Source organism: Lepisma saccharinum, chromosome 18 (genome assembly GCF_977018435.1).
Source record: "Lepisma saccharinum chromosome 18, izLepSacc3.1, whole genome shotgun sequence".
Classification (NCBI taxonomy): Eukaryota; Metazoa; Arthropoda; class Insecta; order Zygentoma; family Lepismatidae; genus Lepisma; species Lepisma saccharinum.
The window spans coordinates 12,392,725-12,405,628 of NC_139246.1; positions in this window are offsets into that span (position 1 = coordinate 12,392,725).

The following is a 12,904-nucleotide window of genomic DNA, read 5'->3' on the forward strand; positions in this document are numbered from 1 at the left end:
AACTTAAAAAAGGAGTTCACAGCACACAAGATCTTCTTGTCGCCGTCAAATCGCTGCCCCTTTAATTGTAACTTCAAATGCCGAAACAGATAAAAATTCCGTGGTGGCCAGTCTGGTGAATATAGAAGGTGGCTGATTATTCTGAACTTCCGCTCATAGCAGAAGCCCTGGCAGTTTGAGACGTGTGTGGTGGTTCATTATCGTGCAACACATTCACCCTGTAGCTGTCGTTAGTTACCCTTTTCTGGTGAATGGCTTGACGCAGTTTGGTCAAGGTTTCTAGATATAATCGTTGAATTTTTGGGATGGAACTTTGTAAGCAGTGAGTATTTGCAGTCCCAGAAAAACAGTCAACAGCAGCTTGTGTGTTAATTTTTTTTTAATCTTTGCCTTCCACACGTATGTGTATCACCATCACCAGTCCAACCAGTGTTATCTTCAGTTGTTTCACTACTGCTGCCAGGTTTTTAAAAAAAAAATATCTTAGGATATTTCATTGCCTTTCCTACGTCTTCTTAATTTATTTTTTTCGAAATTCAGCACCACTTAAACATTTCTCACTTCATTAACAATAACGGGGTGTAAGGGATGACCTTCCACGCAGTACACACAATTGCCAACCTCACTTCCAGGTACTACACCATGGACTTCGTTTTGCAGACTAAGGAGACTGTGGCGTCTGTTGTACTGTTCTCTTTGTCCTTACGAGTGCTGAGGGCCCCTATTCTACCTCAGCTTTTAACGAAAGTCAGAATATTTTAATATTTCAGTAACACGATATTTCAATTATGCTAATAACCTATGTAAGTGCTCACGCACCCAAATTTTAAAATCATATTAACAATATAATCTACAAAGTACATTGAAAAACATGCAGGAGCAACCCAGTTTCACCAAACCTTGCTGAAACGCGGGCGATAAGTATGGGGGAGGGGGGAGGGGTGAAAGTCAGCGATGCCAGCGCATTTTCTTGTCTGTCGTCTAACCTTCGGGGACGTAACCAATGACTTGAACAATTCAGCTAATGAAGGTTTTCTTCTAATATGGTAATTGACTTTCCACTTTTCTAGTTATTTACATTTTCTGTTTGCAGTTGTAGCGGTATAAAAATATAATATGTTTGTTTGAAAATATATTTTATCGCCCAAGGGAAAAGGTGTTGCGGGGATGTTATTTACGCCACTGAATAGAACCAAACATTTGGTTCTAATCTCACCATTGACGAGGCCTTATTTGGAACGACTTAGTTTCAGGGAAAAGAGTTCTTTTATTTCTGAAACATGTGAGTGTTTTCACCGCCAGATCTAGACGGTGAAAACTAAGAATAAATTGTCATCATTTTAATGTTACCGATAATAGCATATTTTTGTTCTGGTAGATGGAGCATCAAACTTTTGTGTATTTGAGCCAATAAGAAAATTGAGTTCAAAGTTTTTGATTGATAAATTAGATCATATTTTTATGACTTATGGCTATTGTTATGAGATTGTATCAGACAATGCTTCATATTTTGTATCAGATGCATTTACCAGTTATTTATTTAACCATGGAATTCAGCATATTAGATTATCTGTTGGCAATCCTCTGGCCAATTTAAGTGAAAGATACATACGTACCTTGAAAACTGCCTTGAGATGTTATTATTCAACAGATCAAACTAAATGGCATGAAGGTTTGAGAAAGATACAGTATAGTTTAAATTGTTCATACCATCATACATTGAAATATACTCCATCGGAATTGTTTTTGGGAAGACAATTGTGGGATCCATTGGAAGTCCAATGGGAATTATCTGATTTGGCTTTTAATGTATCAGATGGTAATTGGCAAGATAAATGGAAAAGCGCTATCAGAAATATGCAAAGGGTATGGGAAAAGAGAAAACAATTGTATAAGATGAGATATGCTCCCATAACATTTCAAGTCAATGACAAGGTATTGGTTAGGACTAAGATTAAATCTTCCTTGGAGGACAAGATAACTAGAAGTCTTTCTAATACGTACGAGGGTCCATATTTCATAATTAAATTTCTAACAGAGAATTCAGTTCTGGTTAAGAAAGTTGATGATGAAATTGTATGTTCCAAAGTACAAGAAAATAAATTGAAAATATATTTGGAGCCCAGGAGAGGCAATAATATGTAAATTTACTACCTGGATCGGCAAGATCTCAGAATTTATGTAAGGTTAATTAAGAATTCTCCCATTTTATGAATGTAAATTATTGTAAATTTTTGTGTATGTTGCCTGTGTTATAGTGAGAATGAATGGTTTATGTTTGTAAACTTGTACTGGTACCAGTTTGTTTTCTTTTTCTTTTTGAATATTTACAGGCGATGGAGTTGCAGGGATGACATTCGCGAACTCCTATAACTATTACGAAACGTCGCTCTAAAGCTTGCAATTTTGTTGTGTACAAAGAGTATGTTTGAAATGTGAATTCTGAGAAGATATGTGTAACTAGGAGTACACTATGTGCTGGAAAAATTGTATTTTTAAGGGAGGGGTTGTTTTTTAAGCCCATGGTGTACGATAGCTCATTGGTGACGCATTGAAGACGCAATAGACATGTGACTAAGGAAGGGCATGCCATTGGCTAGGCTTCTGCGCTGGATGAGCGAGGAGTTTGGCGTTGCAGATCCTTTCCGACTGGGGGAGACGTAGGACTAACTGGACACAGGCTGAGTATACTGTATTTCCATGTATCACCCTTTTTGGGCCTGCATGGCCTGGTGTAATTTGCCTAACGTTAATATACTTATTTCGACTTCTTAAAGGTTCTAAAAAAGGATTCTTTTTTCTTTTTAAGGGTAGATTGCTCCGGGTCATGAAGGCTGTGGGGGTTTTGGGCGGGGTTGCAGTTGACTCTCATAGCCGTTACGTACTAACTTTTGACGATTTAATTGGACGGACTGTTACAATTTAATGAGGAGATTACATATGGTTATTTTTGTTGAGTAAGCTAAAATGTTTTTCTTAGGTGTTTTGATGTGTTATGAATGAACCATGTGATACATATATAAATTTGGAAAGTTACTTACTGATATGATTTGTTAATAAATATTATGATTGAATGAATATTAAGTTTCCATTAAATAGTTTAATTACCTACTGAATGATAATTAACTTCCACTGCGCCGATAATATAATCCACGTCTCACTTCTTTATTATTTATAAAGGGGAAATAAGAGACGTAGAGGATTATAGCATGGACGGAAAAGGGAGACGTTGAACTATGTTTAGTCTTAGGAAAAGTCGAAACTCATCATTTGATTATCCGTAACTTGAAGTTGAAATTGATTCCCATGAGGAATACATCGGATTCTGTAAATATTTATTCATCATCTTTTATAAGCATCGTGTCTAGCTTAATAACCACCTTAAAAAACCGCTTCCACTTGCCACTTGGAGAGAAATTCATACTCTCTTGTATAGTCAAGGGTTGTTTTTAGTAGCAGTGCCCATTCTGATGATATTGAAATAAATGCACGACTGGTGCAAAATTGTCATTCTTTCCTTAAAGAAAATCAGTAACGTTTATCACAGACTTTTCTTTCGTTCTTTACGAATTATGCAATAGAGAAAATGGCAATATACGTACAAGTCCAAGAATTCATTTCAATTTAAAGACTGTTGCACTTTATACAATATATTGCTTCCTCCAAATTGACCGGCACCAAAATGTCTGAATCTCACAAACTAGTACAGAAGTAAAGAGTATATAATGTCTTTAATTGGGATATCATTATGATAACAACATATTCCTGTTTTACGCATATTTCTCAACAAACGTACTTTCATGTCCATAATATACGCCAACCATACAATCCATTTCAAATGAATGCGATATTATGAAATTATACAATATAGTAATATTAGGAGTAACCAACCGCCTGCGTGCAACTCGTATAATGGTGGTTTAAAGTACGATGGTATCACGCCGAAGGCGTGACTCGAACACTTTGACGTCATAACTCAATAGGCTAATCACTTCGCCAAAGGGGTCCGGCTGAGATGCTGGAAATGACTTCTTAGAAGCACATACCACCACTGACAAGAATTCTACCGGAAATCGTATGAAAAATAAAGCAAACACAGCTTTATGCTAAAAACTCCGTTAGCGGAAGGACGAGGCTCGCCAACTGTTCGAACGATCGGAAATTCGAATCTCACATAAATAGTTCGAGAGAACATTTCTCACCCCAGTTGTACTCAGAAATTTATCGCGTCAACAATCGTTGCTTCGGAGTTACTACTTGGAGATACGGTACGAAAGGAGTTTATTTCAGGACAGTGCCTAGTCTACGGATTCAACGAGCCCATCAGCTCTACAGGACACCAGAAGTAAACGAACGTTCCTTTATCCCATTTCTATTATTCTCATAGTCAACCATCGAAATGTTTAAATCTATGTTTAAGTGTTCTCCTTATTTCATAGGGGCTAGCCCCGTTTGCTTGTTTGTGTGTTACTGTTTTTTCTCCGGGGTGCTACCCCAGGCTATAAGTGTACCTCTAGCAGCCAATATCCTCTCGCACCAGGCTCTCACATAGCCGAAGAATTGATCCCCAATAAAAGCCGATGGACTTTTACACGCTATCATGAATATGTAATTTTGTTTACTGGCATTTCACACACCAACAGCTTGACAACAGAACCAAACAATTGAATGAATCCTCATCACTGGTAAAGCCATATTTGAAGGAAAAGAGTTATTTTATTTCTAAATCATGTGAGTGTACAACTTTGCATCTCAGCTTTTAGGTGACATAGACGAGTAGTAAGATACAATCTATGACATTCTTCAATTTGAATTTGTTCAAGCTTTTTATTTTAGAAGTAATCGTAATAAATTGTGTTTTGCAGATTTTGTATTTTTAAAATATTCAGTCATAAGTTTTGCTTGGAGATAACTTACCCTTGCCCCCTTCCAAATACTCCGTACTTAAACTAAAAATCTGGTGACGTCATGTTTAAAATAAAGAGAGTTAGGCGAATAGAGAAATAAATGAACGACATGTACACATTCATACATACACACACACACACACACACACACACATATATATATATATATATATATATATATATATATATATATATATATATATATATATATATATATATATATGTATTGATTGATTTGCCTTACTTCGCTTTGTGTGCCACTTTTGGCTGATTTGCGAAGATGGGGATGAGTGATGATATGATGAAATTGATGAATAAGCATTTAATGGAGGTGACGTTAGCAGCACCACGCTCCGATCGACTTAATTTTTTAACCAACTACCAAGGGGCTAGGTTAGCCCAAGAGCAGCGTCATTTCAGAACAGTTTTGGAAAATTTCTCATAAGAGATCACTTACCCAACGAATAGAACCTGACGCCCTACCAATTTGATCATCGCGACTCTATGTAATGACAACAATAAGCAAATTATCTGATGGGCTCCATGCTACGTCCCCATGTACGTTGAAGCAAGTAATCTGAACTTTAGGCAAGAGAATGATAAGAATTAAGCAGTTGTAATTAAGATGGATTTGTTTGAACATAGCATCCTGTTCAAACTAAATGTAACATTTTTTGCTTCATAAAGCTGTCCCTATACGATTTAGTTATCATTGAAGGGTCATTCCATGTCAAATCAACCGACAAGAATTATTATTTTTGAACCTTAAGGAATCAGATTTTTAGTTTGTTTGTTGATACATTGTACCTATCTAAAGAGGACAAAAACTGGGCCTCCACGATGGCGCAGTGGTAGCGTCGTCGCCTTGTAATCAAGGGGTCCCGGGTTCGATACCCGCTAGAGGCACATGGCACAGTGGTTCGGATCCAACTTTAAACCGTAGGTCCAGTCCAGATTAGCCTTACTCCGCATAAAGTGGACTTAAAACACCAACTAAAACTCAAACCAAGAGGACTAAAACGTCCAAACTTCAGATAGTTTCACTCATAGTTGAGTTATTAACTTTCATAAAAGCAAAAATCCCAAAATTTGACGATATTTTGAAATCTTTAAACAGTTGTAGATAAACTATTTGACCTAGAGAGCTCAAATTGGCGTAATTTTGTCAATTCAATATCCGAATTAGTTGCTCAAGATATCCCCCTGTACACTAAAGCACGAACAAAAGGCTATCTTTGTAGATGGTGGTTGCCAGCTCGGGCTGCAAGTCGCTACACTCTTCTGATTGATTGATTGATTGATTTAGTTTATTTTACTTCGCGTTTTGCGCCTCTTGGCTAATTTGCGAAGATGGGGATGAGTGATGATATGATGAAATTGATGAATGGATATTCACAAACAACCAAACCCGACCGGGATTCGAACCCGGGACCCTTGGCGTCGCAGCGCGATGTGCTAACCACTCGGCCACAGGGTCGGGCTCTACACTCTTCTGCCCCTGACTATAGAATGGCAACACTTTTATAATTCAAACGTGGAAACTCACCCTCCCGATCAAAAGGCTTTCTCACCAGGTGGTGGTTCCCAGCTCTAACTGCAAGTATAAAACTTCAGAAGAATCTCTCGCGGCCCGGCGGTTGAGAAACACTGGTCTAGGTAACACTATAGCTGAATACATGGAAGCGACTCTCAAATAACATAAAATGTAGCTAGATGTAAATTATTTAACGTAGTATAATTGTATGTTCTTCTTGTAAGATAAATTATAGGAGAATTCGAATGATTCGTGTAACTTAGTATAATTGTTAGTGTTTTATAGTTCCATGTTACTCATTCTTATGAGATTATGGTATAATAGCTGAGAAAGGGTTGGTATTGAACTATCAAGTCAATGGAGTTTAAATAACATCAATATTCAATAAAAATTTTACACAGACTTTCTTTCGTTCTTTACGGATTATGCAAAAGACAAAATAACAATATGGGTACAGTGGGATATATGAATTACCGTGCAAATTGTCCATGACTATTTTCATTAATTTTTCTCTTACATCCTTTGTGTTTTTAAGCGATTGATTTTTATGTTATGCTGGTGTAGAAATTGTCAACAGCTTGTTTTGAGTTTTCTTTAAATTCTTGAAGTCTTATTGGGTTAAATATAGTGCACAAACATGGTGAAGGACAATTTGCACGGTAATACTAATGGATACCACTGTTAAAGTACAAAAATATATTTCAATTAAAATAGTGTTGCACAACAAATACATTTGTTGCTTGAAGCGAATTATCGAGGCACCAAAACGACGTACTCCCAACCAACTAGTACAGAATATGTAATGTCTTTTATTGAGATACCATGATGATAACAACACATTCCCGTTTTACGTATATTTCTCACGAAAAGTACTCTCGCGTTCACAAGATACGTCCACCACATAAAATGTACAATTCATTTCAAACGTACGTGATATTATGAAACTGCATGATATAATGTTAGGAGGAACAAATTCCCTGAAATTATCTTAACGTATAGATATATAAATATTTGTTATGTTACTATCATTAATATATAATTTAATTTATTGACATTTTACACACCAAGGTTGGACCAACAGATCCAAACAATTGGTTTAATGATCCTCAAAAAATTGAAGGGCTTACGTAGAACGACATAGTTTGAAGGAGAAGAGATCTGTTATTTCTGAATCATGTGAGTGTACAGTGATATGCACAAGTATTTCTTAGCAAACTGTCCATGAGTATTTTTACCTTAACCCCCTTCATGCCCTCGAAGTTTCGGTGCTCAGCACACTTCCTTCCCAAACTACGGTCCTACCATGCAAGTATGTTCTAAAATCACTGTCGTAACTAAAAGGTTTAAGGTCGAGTTTTGTGTCATGATTTTGCGCCACCTTCCCCGTAATTTTTTTCTTGGTCTATGAGGACTGTTACAATTATGAATTGCATGCTTATAATGTTTTTAAGTCGAAAAATGCACATCATGTGACTGATGCTATTGCAAGTAGTTAGCATTTTACAACAAAACAAGTAATGAATATGCAATTAAGACATTGAATAATCAAGAATCAAGAGATAAGTAAATGTATTAAATTCACCGTTAGATAATTTGTTGCATAAACTAAGACATTAGCTTGTGTGCATTGACATAAGCCGAGTGTTTCAAAGCGAATTCAATGTTTAGTCGTTCCGTTTGCCTGAGCTCATTATTCAAGCTGAAGAGCACAATTCTCCAGATAATATAATATTGGGTGAAGTTTCGTAATTCAGGTTGAGCTGAATCCACAATCACGGGTATTCACATGAAAATCAATCAAGCAGTAAGGGAATCCGGAAAAGAAGTATAATAGTCGTGTTCCAGGATGAAAGTATTGACATCGCGAATGGTCTCCAGTTTTGTGATCAGTGACATGACAAAGGGGGTTGATGGGAGTCATAAGCCCACCTTTGTCACAGTATGTCACAATGCTTGATGTATTTCATTCCAACTTTGCAAATGTATCAATAACTAAAAAAAAAAGCTGTAATGAAGGGCACAGGAGAAGGATGTTCGCTCCCTCCAGCGTTTTATCCTCCCTTGCAGCAAGCTACTAAGATTTATAGTTGTAGTTCGCCTAACTTTCATCATCGTCACATTAGTTGCGCTCTGAGTATAAGTCAGCTCCTCTTTCTCCCTGGCTATTACGTTTCCACAGTGACTGGGCATGTAGAAAATGAGATAGGAGGCAGAGGTGGCGGGGATATTTTCTAGATCCTCTGGGGAGAGATGGTCACCTCACAAATTCTTTGATACACCATAGTAATATTATACTAGTCCTTCACCTGAAGTTCATTTCCTTCCTATCCTTTGTCTTCCTTATGTTTGTTCGCCCCCTGTATCTCTCGCCGCCTTCACCATTCTTTATTTCTATCTTTGTTCGCCCCCTGTTTCTCGTCGCCTCCTATCTCTTTTCGCCCTCTAATACTACGTCACTTCCACCCTTCGTTATTGTTATCTTTGTTCACCCCCTGTCACACTCGTCGCCCCCATCCTTCGTTATTCTTCTCTTGTTCGCCCCCTGTCTTTCGGCGCTTGCTAACTCTCGTCGCCTTCTAATCTTTCTTCGCCCCCACCCTTCGTCATCCTCATCTTTGTTCGCCCCTATCTTTCGACGCTTCCTATAATTTGTCCGTATCTCAACTCCTTATCATTCGTCGCCCTTATCTTTCATTATTCCATATGATTCATCGCTCCCTATCTCTCATCGCCCTTATGTTTTGTTGCTTTTTATCTTTCGTCGCCCTATTGCAGTCACTCGTTGCACTCGTCCTTAAGCTTCCTGCTCCCCCATAACTGTAGTTCTTCGTAAAATGACACAATATTTGCTTTATTTCATTTCAAAGGTTCATACTATTGATGACATGAATTAAGGCTCTTGAGGGTTTGTCGCCCCCGGGTGCCTCTTCAAAGATTGTATTCTCCTCTCCGCCCCCTTTATTTCGCTCTTGTAGTTTCTTAATTGGCACCATGTGTGTTACATTTAATTTCAACGGTGTAATTTATTTATCAATATACGAAAAAATGAAACGGGTTCTCTGTGGAAGTCGACCACAACGCCCCCTCGAAAGTTTCGAAGGAGAGACTAACATCTTTAATCCGCTCTCGAGTGTGTTTGGCGTTTTGGTTCAATTCTTGAAGCTCTCATTGCGTAAAACAGAGAAAATAAATATAGTAATTAACAATTTGCTTCCTACTATTTTTGCATCCCACTCTACAAGTTTGCATCTCAGGTTTTAGGTGACATAGACGAGCAGTGAAGTTCAACTTTAGTGGCCTAACATCTGCATATCAAATTAACTATACACAGAGGTATCAGCTTCTTGTAACATATTAATATACAGCGTAAGTCAAAATGATGTTCCCGATTTCGTTCATTTCTTATACGAAAGGTAATGAGCTTTTCTTGCATATGTAATTTCTTTATGGAATATAATTTCAAAAAGCTTTTTGCTTTCTATTCCAGACTCGTAGTTGCGCTGTAGATGTCGTAGATGCCGATCAGCATCTGATACTTGACTGTCTTAAATTTCAATCGAATCCGTTCATTGGCTCCAAAGTTGTATTTTCTTTTTAACCCGAGGATCGGCCTCCTCGCTCGGGAAATCGACTTATCATCCTTATTCCACAGTGCAACTCTCGGGGAACAGCCACAGTCCAATTCTTTTTATTGCTTATTACGATGATTAATCTATTTGCCTGATGGTTGGCAAGATTTAATCGTTATAAGTGTTGCACAACAAAGATATATGTTGCTTGAGTCGAATTGTCGTGGCACCAAAATGACTCACTCCCAACCAACTAGTACAGAATACGTAATGTATTTTATTGAGTTATCATTATGATAATAACACATTCCCGTTTTACGATTATTTCTCACGAAACATACTCTCGTGTGCACAACATACGCCCACCAGATAAAATGTACAATTCATTACAAACGTACGCGATATTATGAAACTACATGATATAATGTTAGGAGGATCGAATCGCCTGAAATTATCTTAACGTACTATCATGAATATATAATTGAATTTATTGACGTTTTACCCACCAAGGTTGTGACAACAGATCCAAACAATTGGTTTAATAATCTTCAACAAAGGAAGGGCTTATGTAGAACGACATAGGTTGAAGGAGAAAAGATCTGTTATTTCTGAATCATGTGAGTGTACAGTGATATGCACAAGTATTTCTTAGCAAACTGTCCACGACGATTTTCATTAATTTTTATCTTGCGTCGTGGTTTGTTTTAAGGACTGGTATGTATTTTTGTGGTACACAAGTTGTCAGCAGTCTGTTCAGTGGCGGATTAAATACCCAATACGACGCCCGATTCTTCTCCCCGAAGTTTCGGCGCCCAGCACAATTCCTTTCCAAAGTACTGCACTACCTAGTATGTCATAAAATCACTGTCGCTACTAAAACGTTGTAGGAGCAGGTATCATGTTTTTGCGCCAACACCTGTAATTTTTTTTTTCCCGCTATGAAGACTGTTGCAATTATGAATTTCTTGGTTATAATGTTTTTAAATCTAAAAATCCACATCATGTGACTGATGCTATTGCTAGTAGTTTGAATTTTAGAACAAAGCAAGTAATGAATGTGCAATTAAGATTCAATAATCAAGAATCAAGAAATAAGTAACGATGTTAAATACAGCGTTAAATAACTATTTGCATAAACTAAAATCTTCGTTGCATGCATTGATATCTGCAGAGTGTTTCAAAGTGGATTCAATGTTTAGTCATTCCGTATGCCTGAGCTCACTATTCAAGACGAATATGTTTGTTTATCTTTGCTGAAGAACACTATTCTGCAGATAATATTTTATTGGGTGAAGTTTCGTAATTCAGGTTCTGCTGACGCCACAATCACGGGTAATCACAGGAAATTGAATGAAGCATTAAAGAAATTCAGGAAAACAATAATAATAGTGGTGTTCCAGGATGATAGTAGGGACATCGCGAATGGTCTCCAGTTTTTTTGATCAGTGACATGCCAAAGGGAGTTGGTGTGAGTCATAATCCCACCTTTGTCCCAGTATTTCTATAATAGAACGTACACCCCCTTTCGAAAATCCTAGGCACGCCACTGATTGTGATGTCTTCCTTTTTATAGTGTCTGAAGGTGTTGGACTTTTGAGATTAGAACTAACGTTTGAAGTACGTTTATTGATATATCAAGGACCACGGGCGGACAAGGAATCGATTTTGTTAAATGCCCGTTTGAGGCCTCCTGTTGACATAGGTTTAGTACAAGCCTATTTTACTTAATAAGCGGTAAGGGATATTTTATCGTTTTCTCCAATTTCATCTTCATTTAACTGTGACTCAAAAATAGAGAGGAATATTCACTAAAAAAGAAAAATCTGGATTGGAGTCCACGGTCCCAGAGATTGAAACACCGCTTGCATCTTCGTTTATATAGCAAAATATAAAATGTTACAACGTTTGCTGAGGACACCAACCATTCTAAGTTGTTTAACCTCAATAAAATAAAGACTATAACAGATGTCTCAAAAATCACATCAATTTATTTTTCTTTGCAATACATGTGACTGTTGGGAACATTGAAGTAACTTAACATATGTCTTGTCCCAACAGGCAAGACAAGGACTGTTTTTGTTACCTTCCATGGTTGCTAACTTATAAACCTATTCGTTTATGTCATAGTATTCCACAATGTTTCATGTATTTCATTCCAAATTTGCAAATGTATCAATAAATAAAAGAAAGCTCTAATGAAGCGCGTAGGAGAAGAATGTTGACCCCCTCCAGCCTTTCATCCTCCCTTGCAGCAACCTACTATGATTTATAGTTGTAGTTAGCCTAATTTTATTCATCGTCACCCTTGTTGCGCTCTGGGTATATGTCAGCTGCTCCTTCTCCTTGTTCCACAGTGACTGAGCATGTACAAAATGAGTTAGGAGGCAGAAGTGGCGGGGATATTTTCTAGATGCTCAGTGAAGAGATGGTTACCTCACGAATATTTTGATCCACCATAGTAATATTATGCTAGTCCTTCACCTGAAGTTCATTTCGTGCTTATCTTTCGTCGCCCTCGTTTCCTTCGTCATCCTTATCTTTGTTCCCCCCCTGTTTCTCGTCGCCTCCTATCTCTCATCGCCCTCTAATCCTACGGCGCTTCTATCCTTCGTTATTCTTATCTTTGTTGACACCCTGGCACTCTCGTCGCTTCTTATCCTTCGTCGCCCCCTTATCATCCGCCACACCTATTTTAGTCACTCTTTGCACTCGTCTTTAAGCTTCCTCCTCTCCCATAACTGTAGTTCTTCGTAAAATGCTACAATATTTTCTTTATTTAATTTCAATTGATGAAATAAAGTAAGGCCCTTAATGGTTTGTCACCCCACCCATCCTGCCTCTTCAAAGATGGCGTTCTCCACTCTTCCCGCTTTATTCCGCTCTTGTATGTTTCT